At 38.3% G+C, this 26,467-nt stretch overlaps 1 pseudogene; it reads right to left on the reverse strand.

Moving 5' to 3' along the window:
• Positions 1–19,620: 19,620 nt before the first annotated feature.
• Positions 19,621–20,706, reverse strand: LOC129065154 (succinate dehydrogenase [ubiquinone] iron-sulfur subunit, mitochondrial-like; annotated as a pseudogene).
• Between the last annotated feature and the right edge of the window lie 5,761 nt (positions 20,707–26,467).

The following is a 26,467-nucleotide window of genomic DNA, read 5'->3' on the forward strand; positions in this document are numbered from 1 at the left end:
TCTATGTCATTTAGATCTGCTCTAATCTTGACTATTTCCTTCCTTCTACTTGCTCTGGGATTTATTTGTTGTTGTTTCTCCAGTTCTTGAAGTTGTAGTATTAGGTCTTTTATTTGAAATGTTTCCATCTTTTTTAGGTAGACCTGTATTGCTCTGAACTTCCCTCTCAGGACTGCCTTTGCTGTGTCCCATAGGTTTTGGACTGTTGTCTGTTGATTTTCATTTGTTTCCAGAAACTTTTTGATTTCTTCTCTTATCTCATTATTGATCCATTCATTGTTTAATAGTGTGCTGCTCAGTCTCCTTGAGTTTAAACTTTTTTGAGGTTTTCCCTTGATATTGATTTCCTCTTTCAATCCCTTGTGGTCCAAGAAAATGCTTGTTATTATTTCAGTTTTCCTGAATTTGTGGAGTCTTGCTTTGTGTCCTATCATGTGGTCTATCTTTGTAAAAGTTTCATGCGCATTTGAAAAGAATGTGTGTTTTGCTTCTTTGGGATGTAAGGTTCTACACATGTCACTTAAGTCCATTTGATTTAATGCATCATTCAGCTCCACAATATCTTTATTGCTGTTTTGTTTCGAAGATCTGTCCATTTTCGACAGTGAGGTGTTAAAATCCCCTACTATCAGTGTGATGGTCTATATCTTTTTTGAAGTCCTCCAAGATTTTCTTTATATATTTGGGTGCTCCTATATTGGGTGCATATAAGTTTTTAATGTTTATGTCTTCTTGATCGATTCTTCTTTTAAGTATTATAAAGTATTCCTCTGGGTATCTTTTTATGGTCTTTGTTTTGAAATCTGTTTTGTCTGATTTAAGTATTTCTACCCATGCTTTTTTTTTTTTATTTTTTCCTGTCCATTTGCTTGGAATATTTTTTTCCATCCCTTTACTTTCAATCTGTGTAGGTCCTTTATTCAGATATGGGTTTCTTGTAGGCAGTATATGTGTGGGTCATGTTTTCTTATCTGTTCAGCTATCCTGTGTTTTTTGATTGGAGCTTTTAGTCCATTTACATCGATCGTTATTATTGATAGAAACTTAATCGTTTTTTCACTTTGTACCTGTGTGTTTCTCTTTCTCACTTTGTTTCTTCATCTTCTTAAACCAGTCCCTTTAGCATATCTTGTAGTGCTGGTTTAGTGGAGTTGTATTCTTTTAGCCTTCTTTTGTTTGGGAAACTCCTTGTTTCCTTTTCTGTTTTAATTGAGAGCCTTGCTGGTTAGAGCAGCCTTGGTTGAAGGCTTTGCTTTTCATTACTTGCAATATTTGTTGCCATTCCCTTCTGGCTTGCCATATTTCTGTTTATAAGTCAGATTCTAGCCATATCAGAGCTCCCTTGTGTGTTACTGCCTGTTTCTCCCTTGGTGCCTTTAGGATTCTTTCTTTGTGTTTTATATTTGCCATTTTAATGATGATGAGACTTTTCCTATATTGTTTTTGAGCTCTAGTAGCTCCTATTTGTGGTTTTTTCCTGAATGTTCCCTCTGTTATAGTACTTTAGACTTTTTTTTTTAATGGATGCAGTATTTTCCCTTAACTCCATGAGGACATTAATAGTTAAAATATTAAAATATTTTTATTCATTATGGTTTAATTAGAGATGAAGAACCACGAGGGCAGATATACGTGTGTGTGTGTGTGTGTTTGTATGTGTGTGTAAGTCTTTGTATCTGATGCTAGAATGTGAAGTCGTCAGGACAGGCAGTCAGAAAAGAAACAAACTTGAGTGTAAAGTGGGGAAGAGAAAATGCATGCTGGAGTCCCACAAGAACAGACTGAAATTCATGTCAGTTTTTGTTGTCTCTGCCAGTGGTGTGGGTGTTCTACTTCATCATGGAGTTAAACACACATAAACTGCCTCATGAAGTGGAGAAGCTGAAGGAGGACCCAGTGAAATGTAAAACAGTTGCAGGTTCAGCCACTCACTGCCTCACACCAATGAGTCAGTCAGAAGATTGCAAGAAAATGTATAAGCTACACAATTGCCACTGCTTCCCTCTGGGCTCCAGATTTCTTAAGAATCTCCCTTGTGGCTAACCCTAACTGAAAACACACAAGAAATGGAGTTCTGGAAAATGTAGTCCAGCTTAGCTAAGTTGACATATTTTAAAGCCACAATCACCAAATCACCTCTATGGATTGTTAGCTCCAGCATTTAAAAATGAATCTTAGCCCTGGCTGGTGTAGCTCACTGGATTGAGTGCCAGCCTGCAAACCAAAGGGTCACTGGTTGGATTCCCAGTGTAGGGCACATGCCTGGGCTTCAGGCCAGGTCCCCAGCAAGGGTGCGTGAAATGCAACAACACATTGATGTTTCTCTCCCTCTCTCTCCCTCCTTTCCCCTCTCTAAAAAGAAATAAGTCTTTAAAAAAACATTTAAAAGGTAAAAATGAATCTTACAGAGATTTATTCAGCCAACATTTATTAAATCCCCATACATAGTAGATAAAGTCCCTGCCTTCAATGATTTCACATTCCATGGCCAAAACAGACAAATCAATGGAAATCAAGAGTCCAGAGGGAGTTTCAGAGCTCTGTGTTTTCTGGTTGTAATCATCTATTCCTCAGATCCCACATCACCATTGGCAGGATGAAAAGGAGACCAGAGCTCTGTGAGTTTCTGGCAAAACCTCTCTCTCCAACTGCTATTCTCTTATCACAGCCTTACCATCATTATCTGTTTACCTTGGGAGCACCAGAAATAATCTCACAGTGATCTGTAGCCCATCACTTCTTTTTTATTCCCATGAACACTAATTCCCAGTTAGTTACTCGAGCAGGGACAACTCCTATCTCAATTCACATTTGTCTTCCTAACACAGTTTTTCTCTATAGTACTTACCGTACTTTGACACTCTATTTATTTTACTGAATTATTTGTCTTTACCCATTACAATGTAACTTTTAAATGAGCTGCAAATTTTCCTGTATGATCACTGTTATATCTCCAGACAAGACTGCCTCACACATATATGTTCAATAAATATCTGTAGCGTGAAAGCAAGTCATTTCTTCAGTTCAAGAGGAAACCTGTGGTACTTGTATATCATGGCTTTATTGAACTGAAAAAGAGATGGAATGAATAAAATATATTCTCATGTCATATTTATCTATGAGTTTAGATGGCATGAATATTCTAGAAACATTTTTTATTCATATATTAAAAGAAATAATCCACAGAAAAAACCTTATTTTACCTTCTGAGGAAGAACATAGAGGAATGCTTATTTTGTTCCTTGCTGTTTTGACAGAACACTAGTCTTGTATTGATTCTTAAAATTGTGACTATTTCTAAAATATCATTCAAACCTGAACATACTAATATATTTTTTCTGTTGTACTCATCATTTTTATACCCCAACAGTCTCAAGTTTTATAGAAATTTGAAGGAAATACTCCCTGGGTTCCAATTTGTCTCAAAAATATAATTTAATTCCCAAGAGCAGTTGTTTGGTATTGCCAGCATGTCATTCCAAATCTGGGATTATTTAACCCAAATAAAAGTAAAAGTAACTGAAAAGTGGGTTTTAAGGTTCACCAGGCCTTTCTGCAGAACCAGACATGCAGTTGTTCCTCATTATATCAGAGTTGATGTTATGTGCTCACCAAATCCCATTTTATTTTCCACTATCTGGATATATAGAAAGATTACAATTCTCAAATTCCATTGCATTGAGGCTGCAGCCATGTGACTGGATTCTGGATAATGGGTTGCATATAGAAGTGGGTTAAAGATGTTTTCTGAATGGTATAGCTTCAAGATGGTGGAGCTTGTATGCTTTGGGTGAGCAGGTATATAACACAATCTCCAATTGACTGAATTTATCCCATTATGTGAGAACTAATTTTTTGTTGTGTTAAGCTACTGATATTTTAAGGTTTATTTGTTACTGTTTCTTGTCTTATCCACTCACTATTGATAGGAACCTATGACTGAACTGAAAAATTCAGAATTTATGTTAGATTTATATTCTGGTTCGTAGGCAAACATTTCAGAAAAAAGTTACTTTACTCAAAAATGTGACAAGTTTGAAAGTAAATCAGGAGGTGCTGGGGTCTGTACTTTCTTTTTTAAGCTGTATAATTTGCTAATTTATAAACATGGCCAAAAGCTTTGGTCTTATTTTCTGCATATGTTCTCTTCAGAACATTTTTCTTAGAGACTTGGTGTTTCCTGCAGCCTCTAGGAAGATTTCCAGAGCCAGAAATCAGCACTGTGGTCTCTCTCAGAGATATAGGGATATCCTCTGGCTACCTTGTCCCTAATTGGATAAAGCATTTTTAGAAATAAGAACAGAGAGTGGAGATAGAAATTAAAGTTCTTGCTTCATTTGACATTCCATTTCCTCAGAAATGCACCCATTGACATAGGTCTTCTAGAGAAGGCCACCCTTTACCAACTTCCCCTAACAGGTTTTTCTACCCTTAGGTTTGACCTCTGCTTCCCAAGAATACTTCCTTTTAAATCTCTCAGTCTGAATACTCTCTCCTCTCTGTGAGAAAAACCACGTTCTATCCCATAGGAAATGATCTATCTGACTCTGTGTTTAACACAGAGATGCAAAACATGGATCCTTCTTCAAGAAAGGATTTGATGCCCAGTTGTGAAGAGTGTAGTCAGCAGGCAGCCGCCAGCTGTCAGTCCTTTCAGGGTCTGCCTCATCCAAAGAAACCAGCCTTGATGGAGGTCACACCATTCCTTCCAGGGCAGCTCACATCCAATGACCGAGGGAGGCAGAGATATAAAGACCCTGCTATTCTGGCCTAATGGGAGACAACTCTGATAGACAAGATTTCTATCTTCAGAGATCCCCCATTGGCTTGAACTAGGCTGCATTGGAATTGCGCTGTAGTTCAGCATATTCTTCTAGTCCTCCTTCTTTTCAAACATGTTGATCTCTAATAAGCATCTTGTACCTCAAACTCTACCATAGCATCTGCTTTCAGAGAACTTAACCTGCAAGAGGCTCTCTGAACCCTTTCTGGTTTCCGGAGTCATCACTAACTCTCCTGCATTTTTTTCTAGGTAGATTTTGATGTTTGTCATTGTTTTTCAGCAGGCAGTAGTGGGGATACGGTGTGTGTATGATCTACTATTGTCTAAGAGAGCTGCCAGCCATGCAGCTCTATTACCCAGTGAATTAATCACCTCTTTTAAATGCTAACATTAATTTCCTTTATAGATCACAAAATCCAAGTACATATTGAAAAAGATATTTCCCCAAATTAATAAAGGCCTGTATTTGCTTTTAGGAACAATGTAAAATTAGATTTTTGGGTATTGTTTGAGAATAATACAACTGTTATAATTTATATTTCTGCTATGATTCAACAATTCAATTCTGATAAAGAAAATTAAATGTGATAAATAGAAGTCATAAGAAGTGTTAAGCATAAATAGTAAGTAAGCTAGAAGCTCATAAGATAAAGACAAAATTTATAGAATGTGTTAAGTATAAATAATGAGTAAAGCATGTAGCTTGTGAGACAGGTAGAATATATAAGAAGTTTTAAATTTATATAGTAAGGTAATAACATAAAAGATATATTATAAGACAGGTAGAATAAATGGAATATATAATAGAGCAAAAAGGAGTGTTATGGATAGAAAGTGATAAAAAGACCAAGACCAAATCATGATCTGATTATGTCACCCCTAAATTGGCCAGCCAATCATGACATCCTGTAGGGTAAAATTATGGCTTCACATGTACTGTTTCAAATAAAAATAAATGAATTTCATAGCTGTTCATCAGACTTATTGACAAACTACATCTGTGTCCAAGTGTGCTTGTCCCTGCATCTCTCCAACAGGGTAATTATATGTCTTTGGTCTTTGGAATTATCCATTTGTGAACTGAGAGCCCACAATAAGGAGTTTTATAACTACACCATCAATGGAAAGAAGTTGATGTGACAGAGAGAGAGAGAGAGAGGAGAGAGAAGAGAGAGAAGAGGAAAAACATTTTAAGGATGCAGATACCCTGCTTGCACACTATACGTGTATTATGCTACTGCATCTTTACCCTCTTGCTTCTCACTGTGTTTTAAATTGATTTAGCAAACTGTGTGTTTATTATTTTCATCAAATTTGGTCTGTGAACTTTTCTATTTTGTACCCCCTGGGATTGAGGGATAGCATGCTTGATAGTGATGATGGTCACCATCAAATAGCCCTATGGTATGACCTAAAGAAGTGAGGTCTCTGACAAACATCCCTGTGAATAATCTTGGAGTTGAATCCTCCACCCCCATACTTTTTTTCTCTTTGAGTGTAGGATGACTTCAGCCCTGGCCAACATCTTAATAATGACCTCACAGCAGACCTTGAATCACAACCATCCACTAAACCACTCTTAAATTGTTGACCCACAGAAACTGTTAGGTATTTATTGTTTTAGGCCACAAAGTTTTGGAGTAAGTTGTTACTCAGCCATAGTTATCTAATACATTGATCCACTGTTATGGTTAGCTGAGGGTGGGGAGTTCTCACATATTAATATCAATGAAAGTGGGGTTCTTTATTTTTTCCAAAAGTATGACTTTATCTTGTGACCACAGAGAGCAAGAAAACCAGCAATTCATAGAGAATGAAGAATCAACATTTCTAGGTTTTATAAAGAGAATTACAATAAATTCTGCATTCAAATTGTTTAATTTTCAAAAGGCTGTTCCACTTTTATATAATAAAACTTGGAATAATTTGCTTTATCCTTTCTGTGTTTGAATGATGAATGATATCTTGAAGCAAGTCAATGCCTTATTATTAGCATTTCGGAGATCAACCCCCTGTCTGAGGTATCACTGGCAAATACATTTTCCCATAGGGTTGGTTCCCTCTTCATTTTCCTGATGTTTTCTTTAGTTGTTTGTAAAACTTCTATGGTAGGAGACCACTTTTTTTTGTTTGTTTATTTCTGGATGTGCCTCTGATGATGTCAGCTGTTGACCCCATCTGACCTTAGGCAGTCTGTTGGAGACTTCCAGGAATCTACTGTCTGTGGCTGTCTCCTTCAGTTTTTAATCTAGTCACTCTGCACTCAGCAGTTAGGCTCTGCAATCAGCAGTTTGGCTTAGGCTCCACAAAGCGAGGCAGAGACCCTCTTGTTATGGGGGTTATTGTGTCCTCTCACACTGCTGCTGCTCAGGTGATGGTACCTGAGCAGGATGGCTGCTGCTTTGTGGGGGAGGATTCAGCACTGGGATCCTGTTGGCTACTCTGTTTTCCCCTCACAGCCTCTGTCTCCTGTCTCTCCTCAAGTGTCTCTAGACTACTCTTCTCCCCCTTTAACCAGTGATCTACTATCTGTGGCTGCAACTCTGGACTTAGCAGTCAGGTTTATTCACCACAGGACAGGGTAGAATCTCTCCTGCGAGCAGGGCTATTGTGCCCTCTCACACTACCGCTCAGGGGAGTGGTCTGCCTGAGCAACATGGCTGATTGTCATATGGGGGAGGAGTCAGCAGTGGGATCCCACCGGCTATTGCCTCAGTTCTCTACCCCTAGCCTCCTTGCGCAGTCTCTCCTCAGGCGTCTCTAGCCCACTCAGCCCCCGCCTTTTCCAAAGCCCAGGGTAAGTGGCTGCAAATAAAAATTCATGCGTTGGCCCCTTAAATGGCTCTTCGCAACTCCAGCCACCCCTCTCTGGCAGAGAGCAACACTGCTGCTTTTTGTAGCTGGTTGTTATCTGTGTACATTTTTTACTCTGGTGCTGTAGGCTGAGGATCCCTGCTTATGGTTTCGACCCCACTCTTCTCAGGGGGATCCCAGTGGCCGTTTAAATATCCTTCTGGTGCTGCTGTCTGTGGGCACCCAGTCAGCCTTCTGGAGTCTCTACCGCACTCCTTACCAGTCAGGTTGTGCCAAAGCTGATTCTTCTGTCTGTCCGAGGGTATAAGGCTCCTCTCTCACAATTGTTCTGTTGTTCTAAGTGATTTATCCACAATTTAATTGTAATTTCAGATTGGTCCTGGGAAGAGGTCAGTGTCACTTTCATTCATTCCTCTGCCATCTTCCCAATCCCAATTTGGAATATTTTGGAAATTCATTTATTTATTTCACAGACCATGTAAAACTTTGTGGCATAAATAGAAATATATATATAGAGAGAAATATTTTATATGAAAAAAATTTATATATTTGCTAAGGTTCTAATACTCTCACTGGTTTGTAAATTTCATGTGGCCTGTTTGGAGCAAAGAAAGCACAACGAGGCTTTAGAACTGATATGTGAGCTTCAGTTTTGGTTCTCTACTTACTATGTACTAGCAACATGACTCAGATATGGTGCATTATGTCCTTAAGCTTTGATTTTCCTCATCACTAAAATGAACTAAATGATTTCAGTCTCATGGTGGTCTTGTAAGGGCTCAGTGAAATAATGTATGATAAGAAGCTGTTACACAGTAGACAGTCTTTCCTTTTCATCTTTATTGTTAACCATTACCATGCCTCCCTCCCATACAGACTGCATATCATATCATGGTGCCTACTGCAATGTTTCTCAGTGAATATTTATTGAAGTTATTATTTTATTAGTAAACTCAATAATACTTTCAAGTACTAGAAACTCTGGCAGTATCAGAAATATCTGTTATTGAGTAAACAAATTACTGTGTGTATGTGGGTGTATTTGTATAAGTGTACTATGTGATACATTCTTATTAACTTAAAACAAATCAGATCAGACAGAGAATCATGGAAGTAGATAATTTTAATTTAGAAGCTGCTTCTTGCCTTTCCTGACCCCAGTCATCGAATTTATCTTTTAGAAACATATTTTTTTAAATAGTTGTGTTTTTTGAATTAAGATTTCAAGATGGCAGAGGAGTAAGTGGAAGTCACATTGACCTCCTCCCAGGACCAACCTGGAATTACAACTAAATTGTGGAGAAATCACCTGGAACAAACTGAACAAAAGTGAGAGAGGGACCTTGTAACCTTGGAGACAGAAGAATTGGTTTTAGTGCAATCTAACTGGTAGGAGTGCGATAGAGACATGAGAAGGTGGGCAGGGCACCCATGGGCGGCAGCACCAGAAGGATATTGAAACAGCCGGTTGGATCCCCCTGAGAAGAGAGCAGTCTAACCAAAGGCAGGGATCTCTAGCCCACAGCACCAGAGCCCAAAAGGTACACAGAAAACAGCCAGCTACAAAAAGCATAAGGGTTGCTCTCTGCCAGAGACAGGCAGCTGGAGACACAAAGACCTGTTTAAAGGACCAACGCATAAATTATTATTTTCAGCCACTTACCATGATCTCTGGCAAAGGGAGGGGCAGAGTGGGCTAGAGACCCTGAGGAGAGACTGGGGAAGGAGGCTTTGGGGAGAGAACTGAGCGAGTAGTTGGTGGGATCTCAGTGATGACTCATCTCCCATGTGGCAGCAGCCATCTTGGTTAGGCAGAGGCCACTCCCCCTGAATGGCACCAGTGTCAAAGGACCCAATAGCTGGAGGACAAGGTAGAAAAAAGCTTCCAGAAAGAGCAAAAGAATGAAAAAAGACTCAAAAAGAATAAAGAGGAATTGAGGGAAATGCAGGACAGCCTGAAACATAATATCCATATAATAGGGATGCCAGAAGGAGAAGAGAATAAGGAATGGATAGAGAACCTGTGTGAAAAAGTCATGACGGAAAACTTCCCTAATTGGAGGAGACAAAATGTCACAAGAGTCCAGGAAGCACAGAGCGTCCCATTCAAGAAGAACACAATGAGGCCTACTCCAAGACACATCATCATTAAAATGTCAAATAGCAAAGACAAACAGAGAATCCTTAAGCAAGCAAGGGAGAAAGAGGTGGTAACATATAAAGGAGCCCCAATACAGCTAGCAGCTAACTTCTCAACAGAAACACTGCAAGCCAGAAGGGAATGGCAAGAAATATTCCAAGTCATGAAAAGCAAATGTCTGCAACCAAGACTCCTCTACCCAGCAAGGCTCTCAGTTAAAATGGAAGTTGAAAGAAGGAGTTTCCCAGACAAAATAAGGCTAAAAGAATACACCTCCACCAAACCAGCACTGCAAAATATGCTAAGGGGATTGTTTTAAGATGAAGAAAAAGTTTGTATGAATACCTACTTCCTTTCAGAGTTGCCAATACTTGATATTACCATTATTTTTAATACTCATTAATCTGATTGTGAAAATGATGTTATTTTAATTATTTCTTTATTATTTGTTGAAACTAAACATGTTTTTGTATATTTCTTGCCTCTATCATTTTTAAAAAAATATTTAAATGATTTTTTTCATATTTTTTATCCATTTATTGAATAAAGGTTTGCAGAACTTTTTTTCCCTAAAAAATACCTATTAACCATATTTTAGATGTGTTGCAAATACTTTCCTATTCTATTCCTTGTCCTTTAACTTTTTTATATGTATATTACTATATAGTCTTAAATGTTTATTATAATCATACTGTCAATATTTACTTTATAGCTTCTGGGGTTGAATATTTTACTTCAGGTCATGAAAAAATATTAATTCTATTTTATTCTAAAACTCCTTAGATACTACATATTGATTTTTAACTGACCTGAATATTTCTTGTATAATGTGTGAAATAGGGCTCTATGTTTGTTTTATTTCAAGTAATAATGGTCTATTCACCTTACTTGTTGAATAAGCCTAATTTTCCCATTGATTTGAAATATCAACTTAATTATATATTATATTGTTAGACAGATATATATGTTTGTCTCTAGAATGCTCATTATATTTCATTGATCTCATTCATTATATCTGCGCTGGTGTCATGTTGGTTGAATTGCTGAGACTTTATAATGGTTTTAAATTTTTAAAAATATTTTATAATTAACTTTGTTATTTAAAAAATAAATAAAATCAATCTACATTTAGAAAGAAAGAAAGAAAGAAAGAAAGAAAGAAAGAAAGAAAGAAAGAGAGAAATGGAACTCCTACCTTTTGTGACAACCTGGATGGAACTGGAGAATATTAAGCTAAGTGAAATAAGCCAGTTGATGAAACACAAATGCCATATGATCTCACCTATAAGTGGACTCTATTGAACAAAATAAACTGATGAACAAAATAAACCAACAAACAAAATAAACCAACAAACAAAATAAACCACAGGCATAGAAACATGGAGCAGACTGAAAGTGACCAGAGGGGATGGGGAAAGAAGACAATGGTGGAAAGAAGAGGAAGGGACTAGACAAGGAACATGTATGAATGACCCATGGACATGGACAACAGAGTGGGAATTGACTGTGGGATTGGGGGGTGGGGGTGGGATGGGTGGAGGGGGATAAAAGGGTAGAAACTGAAACAACTCTAATAAAATAAACATGATTTATAAATTTCAAAAATAAGAAAAAAATGTTAAATAAAAGCTAATGGATATTACATTTGCCATTGCCTCAATTTGAAATACTCCAACTTTCATTATTTTAGTGTGACAAGGTTCATCAGAAGTCTGAGAGTACAATAAACAATTTAAATAATTATCCATAATTTTCCAGTTGTGTGTGATCTGAATATCCAGTATTATATGAGCCATCCATTGTTTGCCACCAATTCAGCAATCTCTAATTTTAAGTTAGCAGAAAATAAGAGCAGGAAAATAAACATACAATTAGGGGAACCTGATCTATATAGTTCAAGGTCATGAGTCCTACAGAAAACCTGGTAATCAACATCTCTTTCACAGATGTGACATATTATAAATAATAACTATTATTTTAAAAGATACTATTTTATTCTTATTATGTTAGGTGTGATAGTATTTTTTAATTTACCAGATATTAGTGGTATGCTTTTACAGTATATATCCTCTGTGTTCCAAAGTTACGGAAAGACTGAGATTCAAAGGTATAATATTTAAAAGTGTTTGCAGGTAAAATAAGATTGCCTGGGCTCTAATCCTACTCTGATACTTAAAATCTCATTTCTTATTTATAAAACAGTAGTTGTGAGGAGTAAATATTGTGAGCATGAAAATACCTTAACACATTGTTTTATGTGTAACAAGTACTAATAAAGATTAATAAGTAAACTAATAAAATATATAAAATAGTTGTGAGTTTTTTATCATTGTTATCTGAATAACATTTTTATGTTAACTGGAAATTTAGTGACTTTAATGACCTTGTAGGTAAATTTGATTCATTACCTATTCCTTAAAAAATTGCTGTGCTTGTATAGCTTATGGTTTTCCCCTTATAGGAGTGGGCCTAAACCTTGTGCATGAGAATCCTGTAGGGGTTGTTATAAAAGCAGATGCCTGGGCCCTTTGTCTTCCCATCAGATTCAGTAGGGCTGGAGCAAAGAAAGAATCCTACAAGGGATTCTAATGCACATCAAAGTTTGAAACCCAAGGACACAAATCTTTATTTTTAAGAGTTGAGATTATGATCTCTTGAAAAATTAAAATCCAGTTTTTAAAAACTTTACTTTGTAGTGATAACTTGATTGACTCTACTATTTAAGTCAAAATCTGGAATTATTTTAGTGTCTTTCCTTCCCTCAACCCATAAATCTAATCCACAAGAGAGTCTAGTGCATTCTTTCTCCAAAATATGCCTTGAATATGCCCTCTTTTGTCAGTTACCCTTGCCATCATCCTAGATCAGAGATGGAGCACTGCAACAGCCTCAAACTGGCTTTTCTGGTCCATCCTTGATCAGCTTTAGTTCATCATTCCAAGTAGCAGCTAAAGTAATTTTCTTAAAATCTAAAACAGATCATGTCTCCTGCTAGTTTAAAGCTTGTTCTTGGCTTCTCTCTGTACCTAGAATAAAAACCAACCTCCATCCTATGACCTACATCATTTGTCCCATCTTATCTCTCCAACCACATTGTGGACCCCTTCCTCCAGCTCAGTGGGATACAGCCCCACTTGTTTTCATTTGATGCAACATATCCAGCTTTCCCACCTATTTACACAAGCTGCTGCACTGCTCTCCCCCTCCAATCTTTGTGGTGCTGGTTCATTATTTCTTTGGGTCTTGCTCAAATGTCATATCGCCAGAGGATCCTCCCCTGACAACCCATTCCAAGGTAGATTTCCACTTCCTCCTATCTTAGTCTCTATCTCATCCACTTATTGTTCTCTTGTGTAGCATCTATGGCAAGTTACCATTATTTTATTGATGTCAATGTATAATTTATTTTTATTTCTCTTGCAAGCAAGTAAGCTCCAGGAAGGCAGGAGCTTATCTCATTCTTCAGTGATCCTTGCATCTTATGGTAAATGACACAAAATATTAGCTTGCCTCATTTTTTCTTATTCAACATATCTTCATATTATCATTTTTCTAATCTATACAGGGGTAAGAAAAGTAGATTTACAATTGTTTGTATGGAAATAATAAAATTAATAAATAATAATACAAGAATGAGCTCTGTGTTTCATGTACTCAAAATTGTAAACCTATTACTCACCCCTGAATATGATGGATAAAGAATGAAATAAAATTTTTGGTAGATTGAAAACAAATAGATGATTGATTTAGTATGGGATATTTACCTTTCCAATAAAAATCTTTCACTGAAACACATGGACAGTTTAGTAACTAACAGAGCTTGCAAATAAATAAGCTTATCTAAGAGGCTTTAAAGCTCTTTGGAAAATGAAGAAAATCTACAAACTATATTGAGGAAGGGGAAGAGAGAATTTTAGCTTTAATACACCCCAAGATTGAGGCAGAAACCCTACAACAAAGAGGAGGTAAATAATCTACCATCTTAAGAAAGTAATTAGCTAGAAGTCACCTATCGTAAAATACCCACGAAAGTCTTTTTACAGGGATCCTCTCCTTAGATTATCATTATGGATCCTCAGCAGGAGCACTTCAATACAAGGGTATTAAAGATATTGCTAAGCACCACTTGGTCTGCCTAAGTGGAAACTCCAACCTTTAAAACAGAGTGCCAACACATGTTAAAAGAGAATTGCCTACAAATCAAACTGGCAACCTTTGTCACATGTGCCACTGCAGTAGCAAGTGAGCTTTCCTGAAAGGAGAATTTGCAAAAAAATAGTGTCTAGTCTGTCCAGTAGTAATAGTTTCTCCAACATTCCTCCTGAGGCCCTCTAGGTAGACTCTAGAATCTAGTTGATGTTTTCAGCAGGGTTGGAATGACAAGTCACTCAGAGCTCAGTGTTCCCCTCTCTTCTTGGACAGAGGTCTGCTCCTACAACTATTCCTCCTCATCAAAGCAACCATTTTCCAGAGCATAAGGGTATTCTGGGCTGGATGGTGCCTTATATTTCTGAATTGACTATAGAGGCTATGCAGGTAACAGCAAGGACATATCCAGCTGCTGGAGGCCAACCATCATCTTGTAAAGCACAGTGCTGGCAAACAGTAGGCATTTTTGGGTTAATATATTTAAAATTTTTTTGAAATAACTTTAGATTTAGAGAAGATCTGGGAATATAATACAGAGAGTTCTCATATACTCTTTACCTAGCCACTTCTAATGTTAACATCTTATATAACCATGTACATTTATGAAAACTAAGAAATCAACATAGATATAATACTATTAACTAAACTACAATACTTTATTAGGATTTCATCAGTGTTTTCTACAGTAGGCTATTGATGGCTATGATTTTTCTAGTAGGAATACCGCTGAGCCAAATTTAAAAGGAAAGTACCTGTTTGATAAGATGAAAAATGAGTCCCAGGTTTCAGTATTCAACCATCAGTTCTGGAAACCAGTCTATATAAAGGGAGTAGCCAAGCACCATTTACATTTTCTGAATGTTGTCAAGGTAGGTAACTCTTTATTCTTAATTGTATTGATCTGTGTTTAAGCACTGCAGCTTTTCCTTTGGTTAGCTTTCTTCTATTTCCTGTTTTCTTCTCCTGTTAGCCCCTGGTCTTTGGGAATTAGTGGAGTAACAAAGTGGTTTGTTAACCATGAATTAGAGCAGAGAGCCAATTTTGCTTTATCCTACATCAAGGCAAAAGGTTTTGGGTTGGCAAAAAAGTCTGTTACATTTCTTCCATAAAATAAAAGACACATTTTTTTTTAAATTTTCACAAATAACTTTATTGCCTTGAATATTGAGTATGTCAGTTATCTCCGACTATTGGCTTCTACTGGATAGAGGCCAGGGGTGCTGCTAAACATTTTCCAATGCATAAGACTGCCCTACAGGAAAGAATTATTTAGTCAAAATGTCAATAGCACCAAGAAACTTCACAAACCACTTTTGACACGTTCCATCAATCACAGAACCTTCTTCATATACTGCACAAATCTTTTTTTGTGTTTTGGTTGCATTTTTACCTTTCTTGCAATAATAAGGCATAATATGCTAAAAATATTGTATAGTTTCTTCCATCTTCAATATTAAAATGGCTGCACAAGATTCACTAATTTTGATAAGTTTTTTAATGCATGCTGATATGACAGCTATCATGATACAATCTAACACAACTGTTTCGAATGAAGTTAAAAAAAACTAAGCACTGCTAGAGCTGTCATATGGAAAAATCCGTAAAGGACTTTTCTGCCAAAACAGTAAGTTTCAAAGTGTAGTCAGTATGTGGAAACTGTAGCAAATAATTGTAAATAAGTTAGTAAAGTGACTTCACAGAGAAAACTAATCCAAGCTCTTTTTGATTTTTCCTATTTGAAACTATCTCATTTTTAAATGCAATTTAGTTTCTACATCTAATATGGTGTCTGCTATTCATTTCTAAACTGAAAACTCTGGCTGATATTTAACTACTTGGGACAGATAAGAAACCAGACATAAACATTTGATTTAAGGCAACTTGTTATTTTAGAGAACTACACTGCATGGGACAACCACAGATCAGTGATTACAGACATTCTTTACATTCTTGTCCATCTTTTTACCTCTTTTTAGTTCCCTCACATGTCAATTCTTTTCTGAATACAATTAACCTTTCAGTGCTGGAGCTGTGAGTTTAATCAAAAGAATTTTCCAGGAAACACTCTAACAACTTATACAAGTGATTCATTACTATTTGTAGACTATCCCTGTCGTGGTAGGACATATCTTGAAATTGGTACTATCTGGTTATCTTTTTAGCATTGAGACTTGCCTGAAAGGAATCAGAGTCTTGGCCCATCAGCAGTTATAACTTTACACTTAGCGGTGCATTGTAGCTCACAAACCTTTTCCACTTTTGTTCTCATTTCATCTTTAGGCAGCTCAGTGAGATCTGTACTTGGTGTCTCAAACAACTAAAGCTTTGAATTTGTGCCTGCCCAAGGACACAGAGCCAGTAAGCAGCTGAATTGGGATGATACTCTAGTTTTATTTATTTTTCCTAACCTAGCAAATTTTTGGTCTTTACTCTAAACAAGCCTCAGATATACTGCAGTACTGCCTTTTATGCTGCAGGATTTTTTGTGTGTGCTTGCTAGTTTCTAACAATATAAATGGCCTCAGATTTCAATACTATTTAAATGTCAGTGACTCTCAAATGTAATTTTTCTTTCGTTCTGAAATCAGCTGTCCAAAACTAATGTAATAACATGGGGCTTTCTTTATTTAATTAAATCATGAGAGAGGCAGTAATAAGGAACTTTCTCAAATTGTCAGCAGGGGTTATCATTTTTTATTACTTTAGCTGTTTCTAGTGGAAAATTTTGCTGCTGTGGGATACCTAAAAAATCTAGTCCTGTTCTAATCTGACTGACCTTGCCTTTTCTGGACTCTTTATCAATCAGTTGCATTGATAACTCTCCCCTCCTCTAACTTCTGTTCATGTATGAGTTTGCCTTTCTAATATGGTTAGGACTCAAGAGAAAGCTTTTTGTCTTGGGTTTTCTTATTTGCAAAAGCACTAATGATGGCAGTTATTTCTGCTCTTAGTACTTTTATAACTCTTAAGATTTAATCAGAGTTAGACTTAATTTAATGAAAACACTTGCCAGATGAATCATGGGCAGTGAATAGGCCCTGCTTAGATGTATAGTAAAAATTAGCCTAGAGTGAGAAAGCAAAACTCTGTCTTGCCATTCATCAAGTCTTGGTAACAGATACAGGTAAAGCCAGCTGCAAATTATTAGGAAAAAACATTTCTCTCCAGGCCGTCATAGCTGTAAAGTATAGAAACCTCCTTAAAGAAAGCAAAACATGAAACTTTCTCCAGTTTATTTTATGATGCTAACATTAATATTAAAACTTGACATTGATAATATAAGAAGAAGGAAGGAAAGAAAGAAGAGAGGGAGGAAGGCAGTAGGGAGAAATAATGCTATAGAATAATATCACTTAATTGGAAATAAGTTCCAGAAATATATCAGAAGAAAAGTATGGTATGAGAAAGAGACCAGCGTGGTTTTGAGATCAGGAAATCTATCAACCTAATTCATTAAAGAAGCAAATTTAAGAAAAAAAATCATGTGAATATAACAATATTGACTAAAATGCATTTGATTCAAATCACTACTTTTTTCTTACTCATTGAGAAACTTTGTTCTCTAAAATCATAGACTTTAGAAATGTATCTGAAAGTAGATCAGTAAGATGAAACCCCCTGCTTTTGCCTGCAGAATCTGTCTCTGTGAGAGAGTGAAGCAGATAAGGGGTTTTAGTACACAAATTTCCACATCTACCTTACTTTTTTATCACCAAGGACACAGGAGCTAGAGACTACTTCAAAATGGAGACCTGATGTTGATATCTTTATGTTTGCCTTGCTTTGCTTTGATCTGATCATTTAGTTAAATTCCACCTTACCCTCAAATTCTATAGTAAGTGCCCTTTCCTTTGGTGAGAGAGGCCCCCATCTGTTGCTCACTCTCACTTACTGCAATGAGTGAACAAACCCGACTCTTGCCAGACTACAGATTTTTCCCTGGTGGTTTTAGGCTGAGTGAACTAAACTAGATGACCAAGGCATTGGCTAGTTTTCTAGTAAAAGTTCTCTTAAAAACCACCAGTTCAAGACTCTTTCTGAAGGAAAAAGAGCTAAGTTTGTCAGACGTTGGCTCTTTGGGGTTGTTTTGTAAATTGCCTATGGCCAAGATTTTGGCTAAAATGTAGCTTACCAGGGCCTCTACATTTCACATGCACAACCAACTCAATCTTCCACTTGAGAATAAGGAAGAAATTCAAATACCTTTAGGCTGGCTCCTAGATATAGGTTTTTCTTGGAAAATGTCAGTCTTCAACAAACTGCTCAGTCTTTTCTACAACCTGATGAGAATCTTAAGTAACCAAGAGTTAAGCTTTGGAGAGACAACTTCACCTGTGACATAGAGCACTTATGAACAGTAACCTGGCCTAACTTTAGACCAGCTAGTCTTTCCTTAGTCACACATCCCATGCCTGTGAATATTAAAAAGCTAAAGTTCACAGCTTGCAATCTTGGTAGTTTTCTATTTCTGTTCTGCCTTATTTCTCATCTTAGGCCTGCAAGTCACAGAAACAAAATAGAAAATTTAACTATCTTTTTCTTCATTAAGTCTCTCTAAAAAACTCTGATTCAGACTAGACTTTAATCTCCCAAGTGACTTTTTCTATCTCTGAAACTCCCCAGTGCTATTTTAAAATACCTAAGCAGCTAGCTGTGGAAAAAAAAAATTGAGCCTAAAGTCATTAAGTCATCCTTTAAGGTATTAGGGGCTTGACTTAGCCTGCAAGGACCTAGACTTTGCCTGTAAATTTCTGTGTTACCTTGTGCATGTCTGGTTCTGGCTCAGTTTCCCAGTCTGAAGGGGTAAATTGTTTTCTTCTGTGTGCATAAGCTTTGTTGAATTGTGGAAGTTTTCGAAATTTCCTATTTGGTTTTCAGAGGTCCCCTGGGGCTGTGAGACAGGCTTTGCTTTACAAAATGTTTCCCAGCTGTATGAATATTTTTTACCATATCAGGGCACCATGTGGCTGCAGCTCCATTTGAATCTCTGTGGGCATTACTTCAGGCTACTCTTTCAGGAATCTACAGGTAACATTAACTATCGGTAGTTTTAACTCAGAACAAGGGCTCAGCTCAGCTGTAGCTATGTTGTGATAGCCTTTGGGGCCTAAAACCAGTTGGGGACACCTAGGAATAGAAGAGACCTAATGGGCATGATAACAGTGTGGGTGTGCAAAAGCTGGTTGTACATGAAGCTGAGGGTGACTGGTAGGCCAAAGTGGCTCCACAAGAGAGCCGGATGCTGTTGGAATAGAGGGAGGCTTGGACTAGTAAGCATCAGTGTTCATGTTGTGTCAGACTTAGATGTAAGAAATTTTACAGGCAAGTAGCCAGTAAAAACAAAGTTGCAAAATCAAATGGAGGATAATCCACTCTGTTCACAAGGGTAACTAGTCAAAAAACAAACAAACAAACAGAAAAACAAACAAACCCCAGGAAGTCCTGAGCAACAAAGTATGTTGATATGAGAAAGCCAAATGAGTGGTGGCAGCTGAGGACTTCTAGGTCTTATGATACTGGTATATGCTGGTATATAGAGGGATAGAAGCTGTAAATGGTATGAAAATATTTTTTGTTGCTGTTGTTAATAAAGTAGAATAACTTTTTTTTTACTTCTTAATTTTTCTACTATACATGCTGTATTCATGGAATATACAGGCCTTTGAAGGAGCTCAACTTAGATATAAATTATATCCATTGAGCTGGTTACAAGTCACATTCAGCATGAAGACAGTTAAGCTGAAACTTTCTTCTCCTTGTAGGTTGCCATCATTTTCTTGATTTCAGCAATAGCTTTTCCAGGATTCAGCCCCTTGGGACAGGTCCTTGTGCAGTTCATGATGATGTTCCAGCAATACAAAGAGATGGAGTCCTGCAATTTGGCCAGGTACCCCTCCATGAAGTCATTTCTCGAGCTGATCATCCAGTGATAGGCCTGCATAAGAACCACAAGTCCCAAATATTTGTCTGCATTCCACCAGTAGCTGGGGCAGCTGGTGCTGCCGTGGGCACAGAAAATGCACTCATACAGCCTGTCTAGTTTCTCCTGATCTCTGGACTGCAGATACTGCTTACCTTTCTTGGATTCATCTTTTTTCTTCAATAAGTATCAATGGATTTGTACTGAACATGGAAGTTGTTTAAATCAGTAACAAGTTCCATTATAACATACATTTGCAGAACAAGGTATGTTTATTTATTTTTTAATCAGTTTTTATTGTTATTCTATTACAGCTGTCCCAATTTTTCCCCTTTACCCCCCCACCCACCCCATGTCCATGGGTCATTCATACATGTTCTTTGACTAGTCCCTTCCCATTCTTTCCACCATTATCCCCCTCTCCCTCCCCTCTGGTCACTGTCAGTCTGTTCCATGTTTTCATACCTCTGGTTCCGTTTTGTTCTTTAGTTTATTTTGTTCACTAGAATCTTCTTATAGGTGAGATCACATGGTATTTGTTTTAAGACTTTGTTGATGTCTGCGTCAATCCAAACAAGAGTGTTGATTCCATTGTTATTCATTGCACAAGAGTCACAGATACCTTCTTTCTATGATCTTCAGAAGGTCAAGGCAGAATCAATTTCATTCTTAATCTTGATGAAAGCATCAAACACCATAAGATCACATTTATTCAAATCAGTTTCATAAGTTTTCCTATGAGGTATACCTCCAGAATTGTCTGAGTCCCACCAGTAGATGGAAGATTTCTTGATTCAGGAAGCTATGGCTGTAGCTAGCTGTCTGGGCCCCTCAGCAGGCTCTGCCAAGAGCTATTGCTGGGAACTTGCTCCTCAGGGAAACTCTTACCACTGCCACCATCTTGACTCCTGATGCCCAGCCCTACCTCTGAACCCCTAGGTCACTCTCCTCTAGCATTCCACATAACACTGCAATGCAGAGCCAGCATCTGCCACCTGCATAGAAGCCACTGAGAAGGAAATGGATTCTGGTTTCCAGGGTGGGAGGAAGGATGGCAGAGAAAGTCCACATGAGCCTGTGCAGTTGCTGAGGGTCACCATTGTAGAGCTGTTTTTGGCATGAGCAGTTGCTCAGTAAAGTTGAGTAGGTACAAAATTCATGTTATTTGTTGGAAATAAAATGGCACGGGCATTTCTCAAATCCCACTACACTAATCTGCCTTAGATGCCTGAGAGTAATGGTGTGGGGGTGGGGAGGGATGGCCATGCAGACTTGAAGAACCTTGAGTTTATCCTCAAAATATGGGTTGGGCTAGAAATAAAGTGGTTTAGTCCACAAGTTATAAAGTTTTACTAAGCAAGGTGGTAGTGGCTGGAATAAATGTGTTGCCTGTGTTAATTCTGAAATATGCCATTTATTTTGAATATATCCACCAGGGTAGTGCCACAGAAGCCATGGGAAAATTCATACAAAGACCAGAGATGCTCAGAACTTGGAAGAGTGAAAGTTCTTCAAGTTTCTAGATGTTGTTCTAAGCCAAATTCAGGTGTCACAAAGAGTTTCTCAAAGTTTACCTATTATGCCAGGAATAATCACCAGGGATCTGTATATTCCAGGTGTGTCAGGAGGAAGAAGTGAGCACGTGCCTCTTGAAGCTATTGATTCTATTTAAAGCAAGATCCCAAGGAGACAATGCCCAGGTAAATTTACCTAATTACGTCCACATCCTTGTATTTTGTCCTTGCTGTGGGTGGTCATCCATTCATTATCCAAGCCAGATTGTTTTCTCTAGCTTCAGTAGTACCTGGAAGCCCTTCCTGAAGTTTGTCAAGGCTAGGAATATCTCCGAGGTATTGTTTAATGAAGATCTGTGACCTTCATATGTGAAGGATCAAGAGCAATTAAAGAATGAACAACAACACTGATCTCGGTGACATGGCAGATGTTGAACTCGCCATTAGTTAAGTCCTGGAACAACCCCTTCTGTAAATTAGTGTCAGCAAACTTAGTTTATCTGGCTTCAAAAAGAAAGTCTACTTTTGCTATGAGCTAGTTCCTGGGAATTAGGCCAGTTGTACAGGTATGTAAGACTTAGAAGCAACTTCCTCTTGAATTCTGCACTTGTCTCTGTGTTCAAAATATTTGTAGATATGGAGCACTTATAAAATGAATATGAGGAGCATGGCACTGTGGGACACAAGGAAATGTCTGGTGACACAGCTGAGAAAATAATTGCTGGATCTTGTGGTAATACTGATGAGGTTAATAGCTCAAAGAACCTCAATGCCACAGGCTTGGTAAAGTCAGTAAGGTAAAACAGAAGTCTGTTTCACAGAGGTTGTCTTGTGAGATATTGCCCACTCCTAGCAGGGGCTCTTCATCAACAGGTGGCTTACATTTTCTGTTGGACAAATCCTTGGTCCACAAATCTGCTAATTCTTTTTTTTTCTTCTAAACTTTTATTTTATTTAATTTTTTAATTGTTGTTCAAGTACAGTTGTTTACATTTTCCCTCTATCACTTTCCCCTGCCCCACCCACTACCACCTTCTACCTTCCATCCTAGCCCTGTATGGCTTTGTCCATTTCTCTTTAATAGACCATCACATAGCACTGGAGACAGGTTTATTCAGTCACACTGCTGAGAGGGAACAAATAAGCAAGGGAATGGGAAATATAATGTAAGGTCTTGCTGATCAATGTCTACTTATAGGTCAGGGTGCTTCCTAACAGCAGGGGCTAAAGCTTTCTGAGCCTGGGGCACTGCAGTGTGGCAGCCTACCTGTAAGTTATGTCTCCTCTGTGGGTGCAAGTATCAACATGACTGTCTGCAGGATCCCATTTTCTGTTCTGTGGAAGTAAGCAGAAATATGTGTAGGAAGGTGAATGCAGCTGACCTCTAGCCATTCTCAAATCTACATATTTAAAGGCTGGGCAGCCCATTGGGTTTGGTTGCTGCATCCCACACCTTAATGTACCTTTTCCTGGACTTAATAATTGGCCCAATGCCATTACTTATGCATATATTATGGTGAAATGAGCAGCCAAAGGGGAAATAAAGGCAGGTCCCTTATCATTACAATCTAACAAAGAACTTAATACAGGAGGTTAAAAGCAAAAGCTTACACATTCACTCAGGAGTCCTGAGCCGGGTCTGATAAGGCTGCCAGGCATCCCAAGCAACAAGTGAAAGTCTGTGAGTAACCTCTCCACTAGCTGGGAAAAGGAAAACGTTGAGAGTGCATATTCATCCCAAGGCCTGGAAGAGAGAAGGGGAGAGGGGTCCACAGTGCCCAAAAGAAAAAAACAAATAAATAAACTCATAAAACAACTTTAGTTAACTGCCTGCCTCCCATAACATATGCAAATTTAAGAAATAAAGTCTGGAACAAGATAAGGATTTGGGCTTATCCAGACCCCAACCCAGACCTACATTTGTATAGCCACATCTCCCCCAGAAAGCTGGCACCACCTTTACCTGCCAATCAAAATGTAACTTCTTTATCCCTACCCCACCAACTATATATGTCCTCAGAACAAAGGACTCTCTTTCTTGGCCTTGTGACTATCTTGCCACATAGGGAACCCCTGGCCAGCTGGCTTCTGGCCCGAGGAGCACACTAACCACCCCTTTGGGCTACCTGGCTTCTAGCCACCTGGCCCCTGGCCATCCGGGTGCTGGCCACACTACTTTTGCCACCCCTGCTCTAGCATCCCTTGCTTTGCTTTCCTATTAGAACTTAGCATTAGTGGTGGGGGGGGTAGGCAGAGACAAATGTATTTGAAAAAATAAATTAATTAATTTTAAAAAAGAACTTAGCATTATTATCTTTTCTTGCACTCTAGTATGCTCACTGGCCTGTAATTCTTTACCATAACAGCAAGAAGAACCAAGTTTCTGAGATTTTCTCCTGTAACACATGTATGCACATGAAGCATGTGTTTTAGGATGAAAAAACCCATGGATTTTCTATGAATTACTAGATTTTGTGGCTAGAGCTGTGGATCTGCCTCATGTTCTCCTTCCTTGGTAAGCTGGGACCTGAAGAATGTTGCTGTTCTCTTCCCTATGAATTTTGAATTCTGTGTTTCTATACTTAGTTATAACTGAACAGACAGTTGGACAAATAGATGGACTTGATGGGAAATAGTCTGATATGGTAACAAGGTGAGCACTATAGCATCAGCCCAGTTACTACTTGAGATAATGGGCCTGGTGTTTCTTTTGTTTACTTTTTGTTTGAGAATGTATTTATTATTTTAAGAAAAAAGTACAAAATCATTCTTACTAATACATTTTTATTATTCATGACCTTGTGGATTCTCTGCAGTCCTAGTCTTTTCAGGGACAGTTGAGTTGCAAATCTGTACTGTCTTCATTGGAGCCCTGGAATCTGACAGGTTGGTTTAACCTGATCCAATGGATCAATGAATGGGCCCTGTAATGGGAGAGATAATTCTGGTTCCTAAAGCTTCAGTTTTCCCTTCAACCTAAATTTGCTCACCTACTAAGGGAAGCTTATAGGATTGGAGCTATCTTAGAAGGAGTTTTGGTATCCTGTTCAGACCCTGAGCCTAGGAAATGATCTTGTCAGTATAACCAGCTTGGGCATGTACAAGACCTTGGGTTTAATGGACCATAGCTTGGCTACCTCTTAAATTTTGCATTTGATTGGCATGAAACCAGTGTCTATCCCCCAGATAAAATATCTTTCTTTTCAAGCTGTGGCAACCTAGTTTTGTTCTTATTTGGCCAGGTCTCCCAGATGTCTGTTAGATTTCTTTTTGGAGTCTCTCATATATGAAGGACCTCCTAACGCATTAATCATATCACCTATATAATCATTTCCTTGCTGAGACCAGGGAGGATAACCTTTCCTTTATAGACTTTTAGCCCTTTATAGTAATGTTCAATAATAATAACCTTGGGATCTTCAAGGGTGCCCTATTAAATTTGAGGTTCCTATTGGTGGAATCTGCTTCTAGGACAAGTTGGCAGGCCTTGAATTGAGAAGGAGATGCCAATTTGTATGTGAAGCACCAGGTAAATGTCTGCTTATGTCTGATTCTAGGAAGAGGGGGTGTAGGAGGGAAAAGGGTCAAGGAAGAAAGTGAAGAGGAAGATGTCTCACGCTGAGCAATGGAGGTAGTTGAATTCATTTAAGAAACAGAATAAGAAAATGTTAAAAACAGAAATCAACCATATGCATAGGCAACTGTTGGAAGCCGACCAACATCCGACCCTTGACATAGTTGGGACAAATGAGGCACGACTGCACAGCAGAAGCAGCCGTGGCTGGGTCTCTTGGTCATCTGTCCTTGCATGCCTGCTATTACTGGTGGTTGGTGGTGGGGTTTTACGATGCTTGTATCCTACTGCTAGAAACTCGCACAGTTCCTCTGATACTGCCCAGAAAGAATTATTAATTGCAGGGTGAAAAACCCCTGACCACTCTGCTGCTTCCTGCTTCACCTGTCAGGAAAGCTAATATTAGACATTAGGGAGACCAGCCGCCAGAGAAGTGGAGAAAAAAGTTCTATTGAGAATTCCCCCTGGTAGGACATCACCTCCCAGAATTATTACAACCACTACCCCTCCCATACCCTGGACAGGAGTATGGATGAATGAAGACATATGGGGAAAAAGAGCAGGGAAGTTGGGTATTATGATTTACGTACTTGGGAACAAACACATAGACATCCTCCTCTTTGTGTATTACTTAAAGCTAAACCTCCACAGAATAGCCACTAGGGCTGCTGAACCTTCTGTGACCTTGGTTGGTTCTAAAGACTGCACATGATACAGGGGCTGCACCTAAACAAAACAGACAGGACGTCGATCATCTCCCCAGACAGGTAGACACAAGTGATGATCTCACCTATAAGCGGAACCTAACCAACAATACAAAGATGCAAGGAAAATATGACCAGCAACACTGAAAGGAAAAGAAACCAAGAGACAAGAGGGAAGGAGGGAGGGGGGTCAGGGAAAGGGAAGGGAAGGGGAAAGTCAAGGAACATATAGCAAGGACTCATGGACAAAACCAAAGGGGAAGAGCTGAGGGAGGGAAGGAGAGAGGAGGCAAGGGAAAGTGGTGGGGGGAGGCAGAGACAAATGTATTTTAAAAAGAAAGAAAGAAAGAAAGAAATACTTGAAAAGAAAAAAAAAGTAACTTTTATAGAATAACTGCATTGTCTATTGAACTTGTCTTGGCCTGTGTTGATTTTTGAGAATTATTAATGGACATTTAGTAGGAGGTGGTGTTTTGTACTTCTCTCTCTATTTGAATGTCCAAATATCCCTCCTGGTCGGAATGACCTTTGCTTAGTGATGTTGTATTTGCAAACAATGGTATTTTTCCAATCAAAGTAACTGTTGCTAAGAATGATTGTATTTGAGTTTCCCTGTACTACACCGTGCTATTTTTTATAATGATCTTTTATGTAATCACACCAAGTATCAGTTCCTTGTATTATCTCTATGAAAATAAAGTTCCTAAGTTTAAAGGTGGTCAGTCCAGACTGCCAAGTCTGGCTGTCTTCCTGCAACTCACCCTACTGTCTCCCTCCATTTCTTTGCCGACACCGTCTCTCATTTGGGGACCCTGAGACCCGCCAAGGCTGGACCCCGGCAGGCAACTTTAGCTACCAAAAAGAACAGC

The sequence above is a fragment of the Pteronotus mesoamericanus genome, unplaced genomic scaffold (genome assembly GCF_021234165.1).
Source record: "Pteronotus mesoamericanus isolate MK-2021 breed Mesoamerican mustached bat unplaced genomic scaffold, CSHL_Meso_final contig_173, whole genome shotgun sequence".
NCBI classification, from domain to species: Eukaryota; Metazoa; Chordata; class Mammalia; order Chiroptera; family Mormoopidae; genus Pteronotus; species Pteronotus mesoamericanus.